The sequence below is a fragment of the Acomys minous genome (assembly GCF_964271855.1).
Source record: "Acomys minous genome assembly, chromosome: 17".
NCBI classification, from domain to species: Eukaryota; Metazoa; Chordata; class Mammalia; order Rodentia; family Muridae; genus Acomys; species Acomys minous.
The window spans coordinates 50764628-50782023 of record NC_140500.1 but is presented as its reverse complement, the minus strand read 5'-3'; the positions used below and the strand labels follow the sequence as shown (position 1 = coordinate 50782023).

General features: G+C 43.1%; 1 long non-coding RNA gene across 8 annotated transcripts in view; it reads left to right on the top strand.

The window, feature by feature from the left end:
• Nucleotides 1-17396, top strand: part of LOC311588692 — a 413254-nt gene that overhangs the window by 292121 nt on the left and 103737 nt on the right. For all 8 annotated transcript variants that reach the window (XR_014776298.1, XR_014776299.1, XR_014776300.1 and 5 more), the window contains one exon: nucleotides 4301-5500. This is a non-coding gene — a long non-coding RNA (uncharacterized lncRNA). The remainder of the gene's footprint in view (nucleotides 1-4300; nucleotides 5501-17396) is intronic.

The following is a 17396-nucleotide window of genomic DNA, read 5'->3' as shown; positions in this document are numbered from 1 at the left end:
CAACATGGCTAGTTTCATAAATATTTTTATTCTGCAGACAGGCTCCTTATGATTCAAGCTTGTTGCCAGATAAAAAGTCACTGTGCAAGCAATTCTTAGATCAAAGCTTTTCCTCGTGCGCACGCATATCTTAGCAGATGAGCACAAAGGTGGCACGCTCGGGGGGCCCCTCAGAAGCCTCACCTCAGCTCTCTCATAAAGTGTTCCCCATGTCTGTGACTGGCTGGGGAGAGGAGCTGAGTATAGGACTCTGTCAAATGACAGCATCTTTCATCTTAAGCACAGTCACATACCGTGTTCATGGAAAGGGCAACAGTCATCATGAATCACTATGTTTAACTATTTAAAAAGAGAGGAGGGTATTTATAAGTCCTCTTTTGCAAATTAACCAAGCGTATGTTAACCACTGCAACAGTGACATCCAAAATGTCCGAGAAAAGACGTCAGAGGATGAATTCTTGTTTCAGGTGCTTTAAACGCTGTCTAAGGTTACGTCCAGGATGGGCAGACACTCGTTTACACTGGCAAGCACCCACATTTAACACTATCCTGTTCTTCTGAGGGTTAACTAACGTTAATCCCCACATGATCCCACAACACTGGTTTAGATGAGTTTGGAAGTCCTCTATTGAACTCAGAAGGTGGATAAAAATGCCAAAGGCTTTGACAAGTATTACAAAACTAATGGAAACTGACTAAGCCCAGAGCATTTCAGCTTATGTATCCCTGGGACCTCAGCACATGCACATTTGAGAGAAAAAGATGATTCCGTGTTGAGAACCCTGCTTGCCAATCTAAGCCACGTTTCCAAAGGTTGATGCCACATAAGGGCCAGCATTCCGTGGTGCACTAAGTCCAGTCGGTTCTTGCCATCTGAGCCCGTGGACATCTAGACTTGTAAACCTCTCTCTTGTAGGCTTAGTTCACAAAGGTCTGCGCCCCAGACCCTGACATCTTCTATATGACAGGGTCAGACTGAATTCCTAGGTCAGCAAGGTGACACACCATAGTAACGCTTGGCTGAGCATAACAGTGTCTGCTAGGAATCTACCACTAGAAGACAGTGGCTATTATTTTATTCTTCTGCTAAGTAATACATAACAGATAAGCTGAGCTCATCTATTATCTATCTATCTTTTATTTATTTATTTATTTATTTATTTATTTATTTAGAGACAGGGTCTCACCATGCAGTCCGGGATGGCCTGGAACTTGCTATATAGACCAGGCTGGCCTCAGACTTACAGAGATCTACCTGTCTCTGCCCTTGAAATTGCTGAGATTGAAGGTGTGTGACACCATACATGACTGTTTATTTTACTTAATTGACTAAATAATTACATTTCATAATACTAGGGATTCAACCCAGAACCTTGTGTGCGTGTTAGGTAAGTAATAACCACTGAGCTACATCCCCTATCCCTGACTACCTTACAAGAGAATGGAGAGAGTATTTAGAAGGCTACACAGGTTTCTAAAAATCACTGTAGAGTTAAGTAGCAGCAAACAGAATGCAGAATAGGCTCATTAGAATGCCTGACCTCTTAGCCACCATATGGTACCTCTGAGGAGCCTATCCTGATCTTCCATCCTCCCACAGCCAGGTTCCAGCTGCAAAACAAAAGCACTCCATCGGCCTTGGAGCCTGGCCATTGCACATGGCTGTGTGCTAGCCACAGCACACTGCTCCCACAGACTTGAAACTCCTATGGAAAAAAAAGCCCTGCATTTTAATTTTTCTACGAGATTCACCAAGTGCAGTGAGATTTCTGCAGCTTGTAAATCATCACTAAGATAAAGCTTTGAAAGTTAATTCGGGCCAACTGCTGACTAGTGTAAAGGAACTCCTAGAAGCTGCCAGTAGAATATGTTATCCAGGCCCACAATACAATTTTTTAAAAAATCAAATCTTATTATAGTTTCTATGGGAAGACGTAAGCCCCCATATTTCAACCTATTAACTTCTTTGGGGAGAGCTTCAAGCCTCCTGGGTGATAAGGCATGTAGTCCCCAGTCTCCTACACGTTTCCCGCCTCTGCACCATTAACTGCACAAAACTAGCCGGCTAGGTGCATGGCAAGGAGTCGGTGGTGACTGTACCCACAGTGACATTAGTTATGTGGTTAGAGATGCTTCAGACACACTACACTGCTGCACTCTGTAGCAGAAACTAGCAACTGTCTTCCTGCTCAGCTCTCCCACTGACACTAAGAAGAAGCAGGGTACAGGGTCGTTGCCCCTCCTTCTTTTATAGGTCTAAGTTATGGTGGGACACGATTACAACCAATCTGATGTGAAGTCTTTTGGGAAACTGCTGGTAAAACTGTCTTCTGCACTGATAGAAATAGCGTATCATCCCAAGAAAGGAACTTCTCACCACCCCTCTGTTGCCCGGTTTCTACCTTGACGTCATTTAGAGTAGCAGCCGCCATGCTGTGATAATGGAGACAATGTATCCATGGGAAATTATCAGCAACTAACAAACACAGTAAAGGACCTGGTGAGACCAGGGAGCACCCGAGCCAATCCTGGAAACTCCCTGATTGTGCACCGGTTCAGTATGTGTTAGGTGATTTCTTTAAAGTGTGCAGTTGAAGTTCTTCAAGAAACATATGACTTCATAGCATTGTTTGATTAGTAATGCGTGGTAGATTAGAAGATAGACATTTGTTTGATTACTAATGCCTGGTAGATTGGAAGCTAGATTTCCATATACCACATTTAAAAAAAAACATAGTATAGTGGCACACACTTGTAGTGTCAGTGATGGGGAGGTAGAGACAGGCAGATTTCTGGGGGCTCTCTGACCAGCTAGCCTACTTAAATTTAAGAGTTCCAAGCCAGTGAGAGACTCTGCCCTGACCCCCCAAAAGGTGGATACCATTGAGGAATGACACCTAAGGTTGACCTCTGCCCTCTATAGCCTTGCTCACATGCATGTACATGCACATGCATGCCTACATACACAAACTAATTGGTCCTAAGTGTGATTTTCTCTGCTAGGAGATGGCTGGACCTAATGGGTTGTCCTAGGACAGGGCATCAAAGGCAAAGGTTGCAGCTTGGTGGGTTCAATTCATAGGCTCACTGCTCATTTCATAGATGCTCATCAGTAATTTTCTCTATGACCCTTGTCCCTTACTCTAAAGTGGGGACAGTTTCTAACTCAGGAAGCTGTGTGAAGGTCAGAGAATGGAACCTGGGAAATGTTTATTTAAAAAACATGTCAGAAAGTATCTGTAGGTTTTAGGTATTGTTGATTTTCATCTCAGGTGCTATCTAGAAGTTGTTTTTCAAAGTTTTTCAGTATATCACACACATGTAATTTCTGGAACTGCAAAGGCATTCAGTACTTAATGAAAAAAAACTAAAAATAGCCAAAATATCTGATATTCATAGTGTGCTAGAGCTCCGCGTCCAGATATCAACAGCCTGAAGATTCGCGCTGCAGTTCTCACAGATAGCCTCAGTACCTCAGGCATTTTTTAAAACTAGAAAATGGAAATAATAACAGTATTTTTCCTTCTGAGAATTAGAGTCAGTGGTAACTGAGTGTGGTGATACACGTCTTTAATCCCACACTTGAGGACGCAGAGGCAGATGGCTCTCTGTGAGTTCAAGGCCAGCCTGGTCTACAAAGTGAGTCCAGGACAGGCAAGACTACACAGAGAAGCCCTAACTCAAAAACAAAAACAAACAAAATAAAACAAAAAATAATTAGAATTCATGAGTGGATTCTATTTGCTAACAGCCAGCGAAGCAAATTTTTGGCACTTTTAAAAAAATTACTTTTATTTATTACTATTTTTAAACATATGTCTAGTGTCTCTGTGTGCATATGCACAAGTATACGGGTGCCTGCAGAGGCCAGAAGAGGGCATTAGATCACGTGGAGCTGAAGTTACAGGTTTATGTGAGCTGCCTGACCTGAGTGCTGGGAACTGAACTTGTGTCTCCTGAAAGGGCAGAAAATGCTCTTAATTTTTAAGTTATCTCTTCAGCCTCCAGTGCTGCTTCTTGACAATCAGGCCTCCGGGAGGCTTAGTTCACTGTATTAAATAAAAATGAACATTTTATTGAAGTGTGCCTGCTTTGTCTCCCGGCCCCTTTCTAAGTCTTCAGATCCTCAGCTAAACACTAAACAAATGGGATCCTTCCTCCTCACTGTGAGCGTTAATATATAAGGTTTTGGTCTCATACCATGCCAATTCTCCCTGAATAAAGTAAATTGTTCTACATGAGGACACACATTCTCATTTTAAAATGCCTGAGTCATTAGTTCTCTCACTGTGTCTTGCAGATTGGATGTGGGTACATCCAAGATGAACTGTGGGCTGCTTCTTCTGTTGCTGGCGATGCTACATAGATGATGCACAGGCACAGCTCCACGTTTCCTAGGAAACCCCAGGAGCAGCACTTCCTGACAGCCCACAGCTGAGAGCATCTTTCTTCTTCCTGCAACTGTGAAAGGACTGCAGGAGTTGAGTGACAGACCTTCATGGGGACCAAGAGAACAAATAAAAGTCAGTGCGTCAGGAAGAAAAGCTCCAGGGATATTCGCTCACACAGAGAGAGTCAGCGGCCAGAACGCGGTCCTCTCAGGGAGTCTTATGCCTCAGACCGACAGCCAGCTGTCAGGGGAGTGTCATCAGTGGGCAAGAGGCAGGTCTCCTGAAGATAGATCGCAATGGGGTGGGGAGAGATTTCACCCTAGGAAAACCAGCCACAGGAAATTCTAACTCCCAGGGAAGGGATGGCAGGATACGTTCTGTGTCCCTCCCCAGTGACTGCGCCACCCTCTCTGGACGTTGTATTTTTCTCCTTACTGTGGCAGGACACCCGACTTAAGCAACTTGAAGAAGGGGAAGTTTACTCTGGCTCATGACCTCAGCGGGTGTAGCCATCTTGGCAGGAGGGGGCAGCGGGGAGGCTCGTGGCTTGGTTTGTTCACATCTTGGCAACTCCGGAAGCAGAGATGGAACTGTAAGCAAAGAATGGCCTTAAACCCTCAGAGCTTGACCTTGCCTATATTTGCCTGGTTTGTACTGGCTTGTAAAGGTTCTATATCCACCCAAGACAATGGCGTGTGTTGGGACTAAGTAGTCAAATGCGGGAGCCTATAAGGAGCATTTTTACTCTCCAATCATAACAGGTACCAAAGGCTGAGCATTTCTGAGGGTGGCATGTGGGATATGTCTTCTAGTTCATGCGCTTCACACAGTTCTTTGACGGAAGAAGAGCAACAAATGAGCCAGGCTCAGCCAGAGATTTTAATGAAATAGTTCAAGCAATTACTCTTTTCCAGTATGGATGGTAAGTGGGTAAAATATGCCAAGGTCTTCTGGGGACATTAAAGGATGAGTCAACACAAGAGAGTAAAACTAACACAGTGGACAGGAAACAAGGAGGCAAGGAGAGGGCCCTTAACCAGGTCATCGTTTGAGAATCTGCAGCCAGCCAGCCAACCATGAATCCTCAGGATTTTCCAGCCACAGATATGGTAAGTTCCCTTTTGTCTAAGCTGGTTTGGATTGGTTTCTATCACTTACAACTGAAAAACAAATCAAGAAGCAACTCTGACTCATACCTGAGGTCCAGGAAAAGTCATGCCAACATAGAATATGTAGTGCCTTTGCCTCAACACACCAAGAATCTTTAATGTGATATCAGTGTTGGTCTATGCTACTTGTATTTCCCCCAAGTACTTCCCCCACAGACTCAAGGTATCTGGTTAGAGAAGCAGAATTTGACTCACACAGCAAGTGTTTGAAAATCATGGCTATCCCCCAAACCTGGGACACTTGAGAAAACACACTTCCTGGTAGTAATGATCACACAAGCTCGGCTACCCAAGAGAACTCTTGAAGCATGCCTTTCAAAGTCACATTCTTCCATTTAGTAATCGGGCTAAAAATAACCTGCCTACGTCTGGCTGATGATTGAAACACATTGCCCCAGAAACCCTTGTACCAATTATCTGCAGCAGGCTCTAAGCTGGGCTGCCAATATTCAGCCCTTGCAGAAAGAGGCCCGGGAAGAATTCAGCACATACACCTTACTCTTTCTGCCACTTGACTCTCTCTGTATGTGACCCATCCAAGTAACTCCATTCCTCAGTATCTAAATAAATTTATGGTCTTACATCGGTGACATCATATACCTTTTAGGAAGTTTTTTTTGTTTTGTTTTGTTTTGTTTTGTTTTGTTTTGTTTTGTTTTCTGGAAGCTGTGCAAAAGCTTGTTCATTCCTGACACAGGTGGGCCAGAGCTAATCTACCTGCAGTTCTTAAAATGGGCTCCCAGTGTGGCCCATGCTGGCACTGATAGGCAATCACTTTTGTTATCCAGAGGGCTATTACTGGATTTCACTCTTAGTGTGTACCAAACTCTGTTAGGCATTTTACACTAACCATGAAGTAAGCAGTCACGAGACCTCATGACATTATGTCTGTTGGTGTCAGCAGTTCATTCATGAAAAAATTGAAACTAATAGCTGATGAGCAAAATTATTAAGAGTTATACCCTGAATAAATGGAGAATCAGAGTCAGATTCCAATTCATTTTCTCTGCTAGCCACAGGTCATAGTTTTTAATGCCTATTCTATTGCCATTCTTTGTGTGAGGTGTGTATGTGAGTGCACATTTGTGCACGTATTTTGGTGCATATTTGGTTGTACCTGTATTCATGGGAGGGTGTCCATGTGTGTACATATACATGAAGAGGCCAGAGGACTAGTCACCTTTTCTTCTTGTGACAAGATCTCTTACCAGCCTGGTATTTGCAATGTAGACTACAGTGACTGACCAACAAGCCCAAGGATCCATCTGTTTCCACCTTCTCAGTCCTGGGATTACCAGTACACACCACCAGGGCAAGCTTGATTTTTTTAGCGATTCTGAGGCTCAACTGGGACCTCAGCTTTCACACTAGGAAGAGGAAAGGTGGGCTTATTACCTGCCAGCTCTTCAGGTGCCCTGGGATTTGTTGAGTCTCAGATTGTCTTCCTGAGCTCTTTTTTTTAACATTGGGTTTTTTTTTTGGGGGGTCTTGTTTTGCTTTGCTTTTTAAAGATTGCAACATAATTAAGTCATTTCCTCTTTCCCTTTTCTCCCTCCACTCCCCCCACATAATCCTCCTTACACTTTTACAAATGCATGACCTATCTTTCATTAATTGTCTTTAGACACACACATACACACACACACACACACACACACACACACACACACACATATATATGTATATATATATATATATATATACATATATATATATATATATATATCCCTAATTACATAAGTACAACCTGCTCAGTCCTCACAAGACTACTTGTAGGTAGGCTTTCAGGGATGACCATTTGATATTGGACAACTGATTGGCATCCTTGCCCTTAGGGAAGCTTATTTCTCCAACTCTCTGCCTACTTAGTTGCCTGTAGTTCTTTGTGTAAGGTGGAGGCCTCCTGGGCTACCCCTCCCAATTCCACCCCCATACACCTTAACCTGTCTAAGTATTGCTATCCTTGTTCAGCTCATGTTTAGGCAGCCAGGTTAGTGAGACTTTATGAGTGCAGGTAGCTTCTGAGATTCCTAGGAGACACCATCTCACAGCAAACTTCCTCTTTCACTGGCTCTTACAACCCTCCTGGCCCCTCTTCCACAGTGACCCCTGAGCTCTTGGAGCACAAGTTGTTTTGTGGATGTGTCCATTGGGACTGGGCTCCATAATTTCACTTTTTTTTTTTTTTGGTTGTTGTTTTCTGTAATGGTTTCCATCTGTTTCAAAAAAAATGTTTCCTAGATGAGGGGTGAGGACTATGCTTATCTCTATGTATAAGGACAAATATTAGAATGTAGTTAGGGATCAGCATTGCCTAAAAGATTCTTAGACTACTGCTGTTGTCCTTTCTTGGTCCCTAGAGGTACAAGGTAAGATCCTGTCTTATTGCTTTCCTATTGCCATGACGAAGCACCATGATCAAAGTTCTTTACCTTCCTATCGCCATAACCAAAACACCATAAAAGAAAACATTTAATTTGGGGCCTCAGAGTTCCAAAGAGTTAGAGTCCATGACCATCATGGTAGGGGCAGTTGCATCATAGCAATAGGCACAGTGCTATGGTGATGGAGCAGTTGCTGAGAGCTTACATATTACAGACAAGGAGGAGACAGAGATGGATAACTGAAAATGGCCTGGAATTTTGAAACCTCAAAGCCCACCCCCAATGACACACTTCCTAACCCTCCTCACACAATCCCACCTCTGTGACCAAGAATTCAGATCTATGAGCGTATGGAGGCCATTTCATTTAAATTACCATATTCCATTCTCTGACCCACATGGACATCATAATGCAAAATGCATTTAGTCCAACTTCAAAAGTTCCCATAGTTTTTCATAGTCTCAACAAAGTTTAAAAGTTCAAAGTCTCTTCTGAGACTCAAGGCAAACTCTTAATTGTAACCCCCTGTAAAAATAAAAAAAGCAAATTACATACTTCTAACATAGAATGACACAAAATATACGTTACAGTTCTATAAGGGAGGGGAAAAAATAGTGATGAAATACTGGGCCAAAGCAAGAGTGAAACCCTGCAGGAAAAACTCTAAATCCTGTAGCTCTATGTTTAGAGGCTAAAGGGCCTGGATGGCTCTTTCCTTACAGTTTGGCTGATTTCAACACACTTCCCTCTCTTCGGCTGGTCCCACACCCAGTCTGCAGCTCTCCTTGGCAGATGTCCTACCTCTGGCATCTCCAGCATCTTTGAATCTCTAATATAATCCAGGCCTCACTTTCACAGCTTCATGCAGTGGTCTCTTTCAGCCTATATGCAGGGACTCCCCAGTCACAGTGGCTTTCCCTAACCACAGGGGAAGATTCCATAAGCCCTTTACTGCTGTACCCTCATGACTCTAAATCCAGAACCATGAGGCAGAAACGGTCTTCCACTACTTGCTTGGGATAGAATTTGGGCCCCTCCTGGAATTGCATTTGCATAAGATTTGTTTGGTTGAGGCTTTAGTAAAAGATATTCTTAGGTATTTTATTTTTATAAGTGGGAAGTTTAGCTGGGTGGAGTCTTGCCTTAAGGTTACTCTTTATTCTACTTCCTATTAACCCTTTCATCCCCTTCAGCTCAAGCCTTGGCTCCAACATTAAAAGTCCTGGTGCCCTTTTCTTCTTACACTTATATTTTATGTCTCTTTTTACTTTGCTTGCTCTTTTTCATTTTAAATCTTCATAAGAGTGATTCCCAATAATCAGGTGACAGAGTCATTATTAGGCTGTCTTGGACTCTCCTCTGCCAGTGAAATTAGTCCCAAACTCTTCAATTTAGCCTCAGGCAGATTCTTAAGACAAGGGTACAAGGCAGCTGCATTCTTTGCCAAAATCACAACGGTCTCTAGCACCCTTACTAAGATTATTTCCCTCTGAAAGCTCTTGAGCTGGAGCTCCATAGTCCACATTGCTCTCAGCACAACCATCTTCCGAGCTCCTTCCAAGATGGCCAATTAAGCCCTGCTTACAGAGTTCATCTGCTTCCCTAGCCTCAAATCCCAAAGCCTTCCACATACAGCTTCTCAAATACAGCATGGCCAGGCATGTCACTGCAATAACCTACTCCCTGGTACGAACTTCCGTCTTAGTTACTTTTCTACAGCTGTGACAAAGCGCAAGGCAATTTATAGAAGGAAGAGTTCATTGGAAACTTACAGTTTCAGAGGGTGAGTCCATGACCATCATGGTCAGGGACACTTGCAGCAGTCAGGCAGGCATGGTGCTAGAGCAATAGCTGGGAGCTATATGCTCATCTACAAGAAGTGGGCCAGGAGTGAGAGATAAATGGGGATGATATGAGTCTTTTGAAAGCTCAAAGCACACCCCAGTGATGGCCACACGCTGATGGGGGGCAGAAAATGGAATGTAGTGTGTTGGCTAAGAATGGATCCTGTAGGCTCCCGTGGTTAAATGCTTAGTCTCCACTTGGTAGAACTGTCTGGGAAGGATTAGGAGGTGTGGCCTTGTTGGAGATGGTGTATCATTGAGGGTGGGCTTCAAGGTTTTAAAAATCCAGAGCCATCCCCAATTACTTTCTCTTCCACTTGGATGTTGTCTCAATATGTGAGCCTAAATTTGTGGCAGCCCTTGGAAGCTACAGAGACATGAAGATCTGGAACCACATCTCAGATCTACCGAAGTGAAACCAGCATTCTATCAAGGCTCTCGGGAGATGCTTCTGCACACTGAAATGCTTTCAGAAGGGACCCAGTTCAGCCAATCTCAGTGTCACAGGCGATGTGACAAAGCCGAAAAGGGAGACTCCTGCCATGTCTGCCATTCTTTAGTTCAAAGTTCTTTATGGCAAGTTTCCTTAGCTAAGAGAGATCTGTCACCACCCCTGAAATGCAGTATCTAGGATAATACTTTCCAAATTACACTCAGCCTGGCACTAGGCTTCAGTCCTCCAGGGTCTCCTGGGGATAGGGATTGTGTAAAGCTACCTGACAGAGCTGGGCCTCCAGGCTACAAACCCACTTCAAACAGAGCTCCCTGGCTTTGATCAGTTTTAGAAATCAGGATTGCAGTTAGATTTCTTTTGAAAAGCGCATTTATCTGCTTCGCTCTTTCTTCTCCATCAATCTGGGTTGTGCCACATTGTCTGTCATCATTGTTAGCATCATCCTGAAAGTGCTGAAGTCATGGGCTTAGAGAATGACCCTGCTTCTATTTTCTATACACTTCCCTTGGGGTACAGATGTGACCTTTAAAATGCCAAACCCTTCTGTTCCCAAGAGGACTGCTAAGTTACTTTACTATCCTATTTTAATATGTAATATCCAAGAAAGACGCTAATGTGGAAAATTCTGAATTTGGCTTATATACCACTCCTGGTTTGCTCTCCAGCAAAAGCTCCGTGTACTTTTTCCTTACAAAACAAAACAGATCCACAAGGCAAAGGGAATTTGATGCTTAAGGTCAACACTAGCAGTCCAGTTTTATCCCTAGAGTAAGTATTTCAGGGACATACTTAATGATTAGCATTGCCTTGTGAGTCTACTGTTATGGTCCCTTTTAATTGGCTTGGTAAGGTAGCTTCATGAGAACCAGGAAAAGATGCATCCAGTTTTAGTAACAGGTAAGGATCTCTCTCAACTGAGATGAACAGGGGTGCATCGGCAGGGGAGCCAGAGACAAGCTGGTTACTGGGATCCTATGCACTAGTTAGTTTCCAGGAATTAGGATTCCAAAAGTCATGACTTTGTAGAGGTAACAGTATAACAATTTTTTAAAAGTATTAGAGACAATAGATGCTTTTACAAAGGGAAGTCAGGTGTGACTTTTGTGTGTAGACATAGCCTTTTTGAGAAGATGATAGCTCTGTTTTGGGTTCATTCTTGACTTTGAGCCAGAGGCACCTGGGAAGGCCTGTGGGAAGATCAAAAGCAAATGTTGGACTGGGGAGATGGCTCGGGGGGTAAGATGAACACTATGAACGTATGAGGGCTGGAGTTCATATCCCCAGCACCTGTGTACATGCTGGGTAGATGTGGTAGCCCACCTGTAAGCCCAGTACTTGGAAGGCTGAGGCAGGGGAAACCTAGAGCAAGATAGATAATGAAATTAGCTGAACTGGTGAGTTCCGGGTTCAACTGAGGACCACTGTCTCAGTGTACAAGATGGATAGTGAGCTTAGAAGACACTGAACACCAGTGTCTGACCTTTGCATGAATATGTACATTGGTATAAATACATGACATACATTGCATACATGAACATATCAGAGAACACACACACACACACACACACACACACACACACACACACCAGCACCACCAAAAATAAAAAAGAGGAGGAAGGAAAGAAGGAAGGAGCCACCATGTGCATTCAAAGCTCAGGGTGTCTAGAGAAAAGTGAAGCAGGGACACCCGTGGAAGGAAATGAGGCCCTGGCAAGAGTCAAGGACCACATTGGGTAAGTCTTTATAGGCCGTGAAAAAGGATACAGGAAGAGATAACTTTTAAAATAAGCTTAACCCTGGGAAAATGTCTGCCCAAAAGACCATGCCATTCCCATAAGCACTGGCCCATGTTCTAAAACAGTGCTTTCCAATTTTATATTTCACTTTAGTTTTATATGGGAAGCAAAATTGATAGTTTCCCTTGGGGCCACATAAGAATTGCCTTGGGAAGGGGTAGAGTTGTGTGCAGTGCATCACCTCTCTCTCTCTCTCTCTCTCTCTCTCTCTCTCTCTCTCTCTCTCTCTCTCTCTCTCTCATCGTTTTACACTATAACATAACCCCTACTCACAGTGAGAAATCTTTCCCTACAAGAGAGGTCTACAACCAAGGTTACCTAAACCAATCCTGTGCACTGTCAGGTTTTCATCTGCTCTAACCTTCAGCTCAAATCTCAAGCATCTCTATGCTATGAATACTGCACCTCAAACACAATGCAACCAAAATCCAACTTGTCTTTGTCCATCAACAATTTAAATACTTCTACATTTTCTGTCAGCAGGTATCAATTGACACTAAACTGGTACAGGCTACCTGCCCAGTCAATAACCATCAAACACTGGAATGAATAAGCCAATAAATGAATAAAGTTCAGGAACCAAATAATAAGGGAAACAAAAGAAGGAGGAGGAGGAGGGCTAGAAAATCATGGGCTAGGAAGGCATGGGTGCCTTTAGCCCTTCCTTCTAAGTCGGCTTCACGGTGTGAGGGAGCAACCCTCAAGCTCACCTGCCCACTGCAATCACCTGGGAGGTGCACAAGAAAGTACAGATTCCCCAGCAATCCTCATGTGGTGGGGACGCAGCTCAGGTGTCCAGATTACTCAGAGTTCCCTGATGATTGCTCTATGCACCCCAGTTGAAAGCGGCTATTCAGGAGATACTGAAGCTGAAACCCTTATTTCTTGGGCCCTTTGCAGTTTTTTCTTGTGTGTATGTGTGAAAGTATGCGTATTTGTGTGTGTGTGTGCATGTGCCTTGTGAGAGTCAGAGGATAACCTTGGGTATTATTTCTCTGTTAGTATCCATTTTTAAGAGGAAGGCAAGTGTCACTAGGCTGGAACTTGGCAACAAGGCTAGTCTAGCTCTCCTTCAAGGGAATTCTCTTGACTCAGCCCCCCATTCCCTGCCCCTAACACTGAGTTTCTTTATTTGGTGGATTCAGCCAAACTCCAGAGTCACAGAAGAAGCCCCCAAATATCTGATCTAAAGAGAATTAATTGCTGATACTTATCTTAAGCATCAAATTCCCACTGACTACGGGAAAATCAAGGTCTTCAAGGAAAAGTACCTGGAACACAGGGGACTAGCGTGGCCCAAGAAATTCCCCTCCTGCCTCCTGGGTCTGTGACTTGTCAGAGGTCTTCCTCACCTTCTCAGGACAAAGTTTCAGGTAAGACACAATCAATCAACTCTGTTCACCAGACACTGCCTCACTTATTTTCCCTTCTGTTGTTTTTCTTTATTGGGCTGAAAGAGCCTATTAGCACAGAACATACGCTTTCTGTTCCAACAAAGAAAAAGAAAGATCAAAACATGTGGTGAAGCCATGGAGGTGGCTTCCCTCTCTGCTATACCTGGCCAGATTAGATTTGAGCAAACATGTCATTTCTCCTTGGTGATCTGTAAAATAAGCATTGTGGTAGTATCTGCCTCCAAGAGATTTAATAAACTTTAAATAAGATGAAACTCTATCTTGTTTCCCATTAAGTCAGCCCACAGTTGCTAAGGAAGACCTTTATCATGAGCTTGTTCCTTTCTGTGCATTGACAGGCAGGATCATAAGTGCTGGGCTCCCTGACTCCTTCCCAGGGCGTAGTCAGGTGGCAGTGAAGCTGAACTCTCTGAGGGCTTCCCCCAAAGAAAGCCTGGTAGCGGGGCTGGGATGGCTGGAGCAGGGGAGTGACGGTTAATTAGGTCTGTCTACTCTCCTTGGCTAAGGTGGTCTTTCCCAAAGCGTGGGATGTTTTGAGTTGTTGAACTTCCCACTTGGATGAGGATTCTAAGAGAAAGGAAGTAGAAATTTAAGTCTATTATGGCCTGGGCCCACAAATACGTTCGACATTACTTTCTGCTTATCTTCCTGCTCTAAGCAGTTCCAGTACCCTACAGGCACAAGAGGAAGAGGGCCTTAATTAGGGTTCTATTGCTGCGATAAAACCATGACCAAAAAGCAAGTTGGGAAGGAAAAGGTTTATTTGGATTACACTTCCATATCGGTGTTCATTATCGTAGTGGTTTCAACAGAAATGGTCCCCATGGGCTCATATATTTGAAATCTTGATCCTTAGAGAATGGCACTACTGACGGGATTTAGGAGGTATGGCTTTGCTGGAGTAGCCATGTCCTTGTAAAAAGCGTGTGACTAGAAGTGGGCTTTGAGCTTTCAAATGTTCAAACAAGGCCCAGGCTCTCTCTCCTCTGTCTTTCTGTCTCTCTCCACCTCTCTCTCTCTCTCTCTCTCTCTCTCTCTCTCTCTCTCTCTCTCTCTCTCCCTCTCTCTTTCTCTTTGTCTCTCTCTGTCTCTCTCTCTCTTGCCTGCTATCTCTCCTGTACCATGTCAGCCCACACGCCACCATGCTCCCTGCTATGCTGACAATGGACCAAACTTCTGAAACCTGTAAGTAAGCCCCAGTTAAGTGCGCTTATTTATAAGAGTTCGTGCAGTCTTGCTGTTCTTTCATAGCAATAGAGCATTGACTAAGACAATCATCAAAGGAAGTCAGAGCAGGAACTCAAACAGGGCAGGAACCTGGAGGCAGGAGCTGATGCAGAGGCCATGGAGGAGAGTTGCTTACTGGCTTGTTCCTCATGGCTTGCTCAGCCCGATTTCTTATAGAACCCAGGAGCATCCATCCAGGGATGGCACCACCACCCATGATGGGCTGGGTCCCCCCCCCCCACATCATTCACTAATTAAGAAAATGCCCTATAGACTTGCTGATCTTATGGAGGCATTTACTTAATTGAGGTTCCCTCCTCTCAGATCACTTCATCTTGTGTCAAGCTGACATGAAACTCATCAGTAGGAGTCACCTTGCAAATGGAGAAATGGTGTTCCAGTTTTGTGAGTTTTTAGCCCCCCATCATATGCAGAGCAGTGTCCGGCATATATTAAATTATATTTCAAACAGCATCTATTGTGGCAATAACCAAATGGTATTCTAATAACCTCATGGTGGTATTCTGATCTTTTCCTAAAATTAACGGAAGTTAGGATCAGCAAATGAGTAAGTGAAAGAAAAGACAGAGAGCTTAGTGATTATTGAAAAGAAGCTTCTCCCTCCCTGTGGGAGGCACTGAGTCACCCCGTGTTTGCCGAGCAGCATAAGGAAGTTGCTGTCAGAGTCCTTCCAATGCAGCTATTGTATGGTTGTATAGGAGAGGAGGCTTTCTGGGCGGCTCATTTCATTGCCACTGCTGGGTGTGATGAATGCTTTTGTGTGAAGGTGGCACCATCCACATGGAACAAGATGACTCACTGAGTGAAATCATAGATTCTACGGTTCCGCCAGGCTAAGAGCAGAGGAATTGGCTCAGTGGGGCTGAAAGATCAAGGAATTCCAGTCTTAGGAAGTACATAGGGCAAGGGGAGGGTGTAGTGCCTCAACTACTCCCATATAAGGGTGATATTGAATTCTTTTTAAGGTAAAGAGAGCTCACCATTTAAAAGGTGTATTACAGAAGGAAAGTGACAAATGAGCCAAACAAATAATACCCTAGACTTTAAAATAATTTGTTATGGCTTGGGGATAGCAAAGTTAGTAAAGTGCTTGCTGTTTGTACCTGAAGATCTGAGTTCGGCCCCCAGAACACATGTGAAAACGTAGGGTATGGTGGGGCACACTTGTAGTTCCAGTGTTGGAGAGACAGGCAGATCTCTGGAACTCACTGGCCAGCCAGACTGGCTTACCCCCTAATGTCCAGGGCAATGAGAGCCTCTGTGTCATAAAAGCAAGAGGTCTGAAGGCTTCTGAGGAACAACGTCCAAGTTTGGCTTCTGATTTCTACATGCACATGCGTAACATGTGCATTCACAAAAATGTGCACTTCCACAAACACACCAGACATACAGAAGATGTTTTCTCACAACAAAGTTGAGTGTATTGCAGTTATCCAAGGAACAAGTGGACATTTGAGAATAAAAGTGATATAATTAGCCACATTAATACATGTCATTCGCTTCAAAGATAAAATCCGGCACCATAGACTTACTTGACACCCTCTTGACTGACTCTTAGCTGGCCTATGGCTTATTTTAATTTATTGAATGTGGAAGAATTGATGCACCAATTCTGGTACCTTCCCCAAAGTTCCATTCAGTGAGGTAATCAATGTGCAGATTAGGTTTTTTTATTTTGTTTTGTTTTGTTTTGTTTTTGTCCACTTGACACAAACTAGAGTCATCTTTTAAGACATAACCTCAATTGGGAAACCATTTCAATCATGTTGCCTCTAGTCAAGTCTGTGAGGGTATTTTCTTATTAATTACTGATGTGGGAGGGGTCATTGGGGAGCACCTGGGAAGGTGATCCTGGATTGTATGAAAAAGGAAGCTGTGAGAGTCACAAGGCTCAAGCCGATAACTAGCATTCCTCCATGGTCTCTGCTTCAGTTCCTACCTTGACTTTCCTCCATGGTGGACTGTGATCTGGAAGAGTAAGACAAATAAACCCTTTCCTGTCCAGGCTGTTTTTTAGTCATGGTGATGATCACAGCTATAAGAAGAAAACTAGGATGTACAAGGAAATAACCAGAGAAATGAAAGGCATAAGCTTTAGGAAGGGGAAAAAATTTAAATGATAAGACTTTATATTCACAAAATCTAAAATATTCTATATTTCATTTTGATTTACCTAATTATATAACTTAGTGGATATAAAATCAGTCTATAAACCCAACTGTATTACTGTAAACTAGAAATCAGAAATAAAAAATTAAGAAGATATCATTCACAATAGAGTGAAAATATGTAAGGATAAATATAACCAAGAGTTAAAAACATCTGAATAACTTAAAATATTGTCACTAACCATTATGAAGAATAAAAAAGTGCTCTGGAGGTCTTAGTAACGTTGAAAATACAGCTTCTTTTCTAATAAAATCCATCCTTTCATTTTTAGAACCCAATAAATCAGTTCTGTATAGAGAGACTTACAAAGGGCAAATAAGAGACACTGAGGACCAGATATCAACACTAACTAAGGTAAAATTAACTATGGGATAGAAAAAGGCCAATAGACCAGTGTAACAAATTCAACTCAGAATATTACTTTATATACAATATTACTTCACCCAGTATATTACTTCATATACCATATTCATATACCATACATATATACCATGTAGTACCCTGTACAGTTATGGGTGTTTGCTTA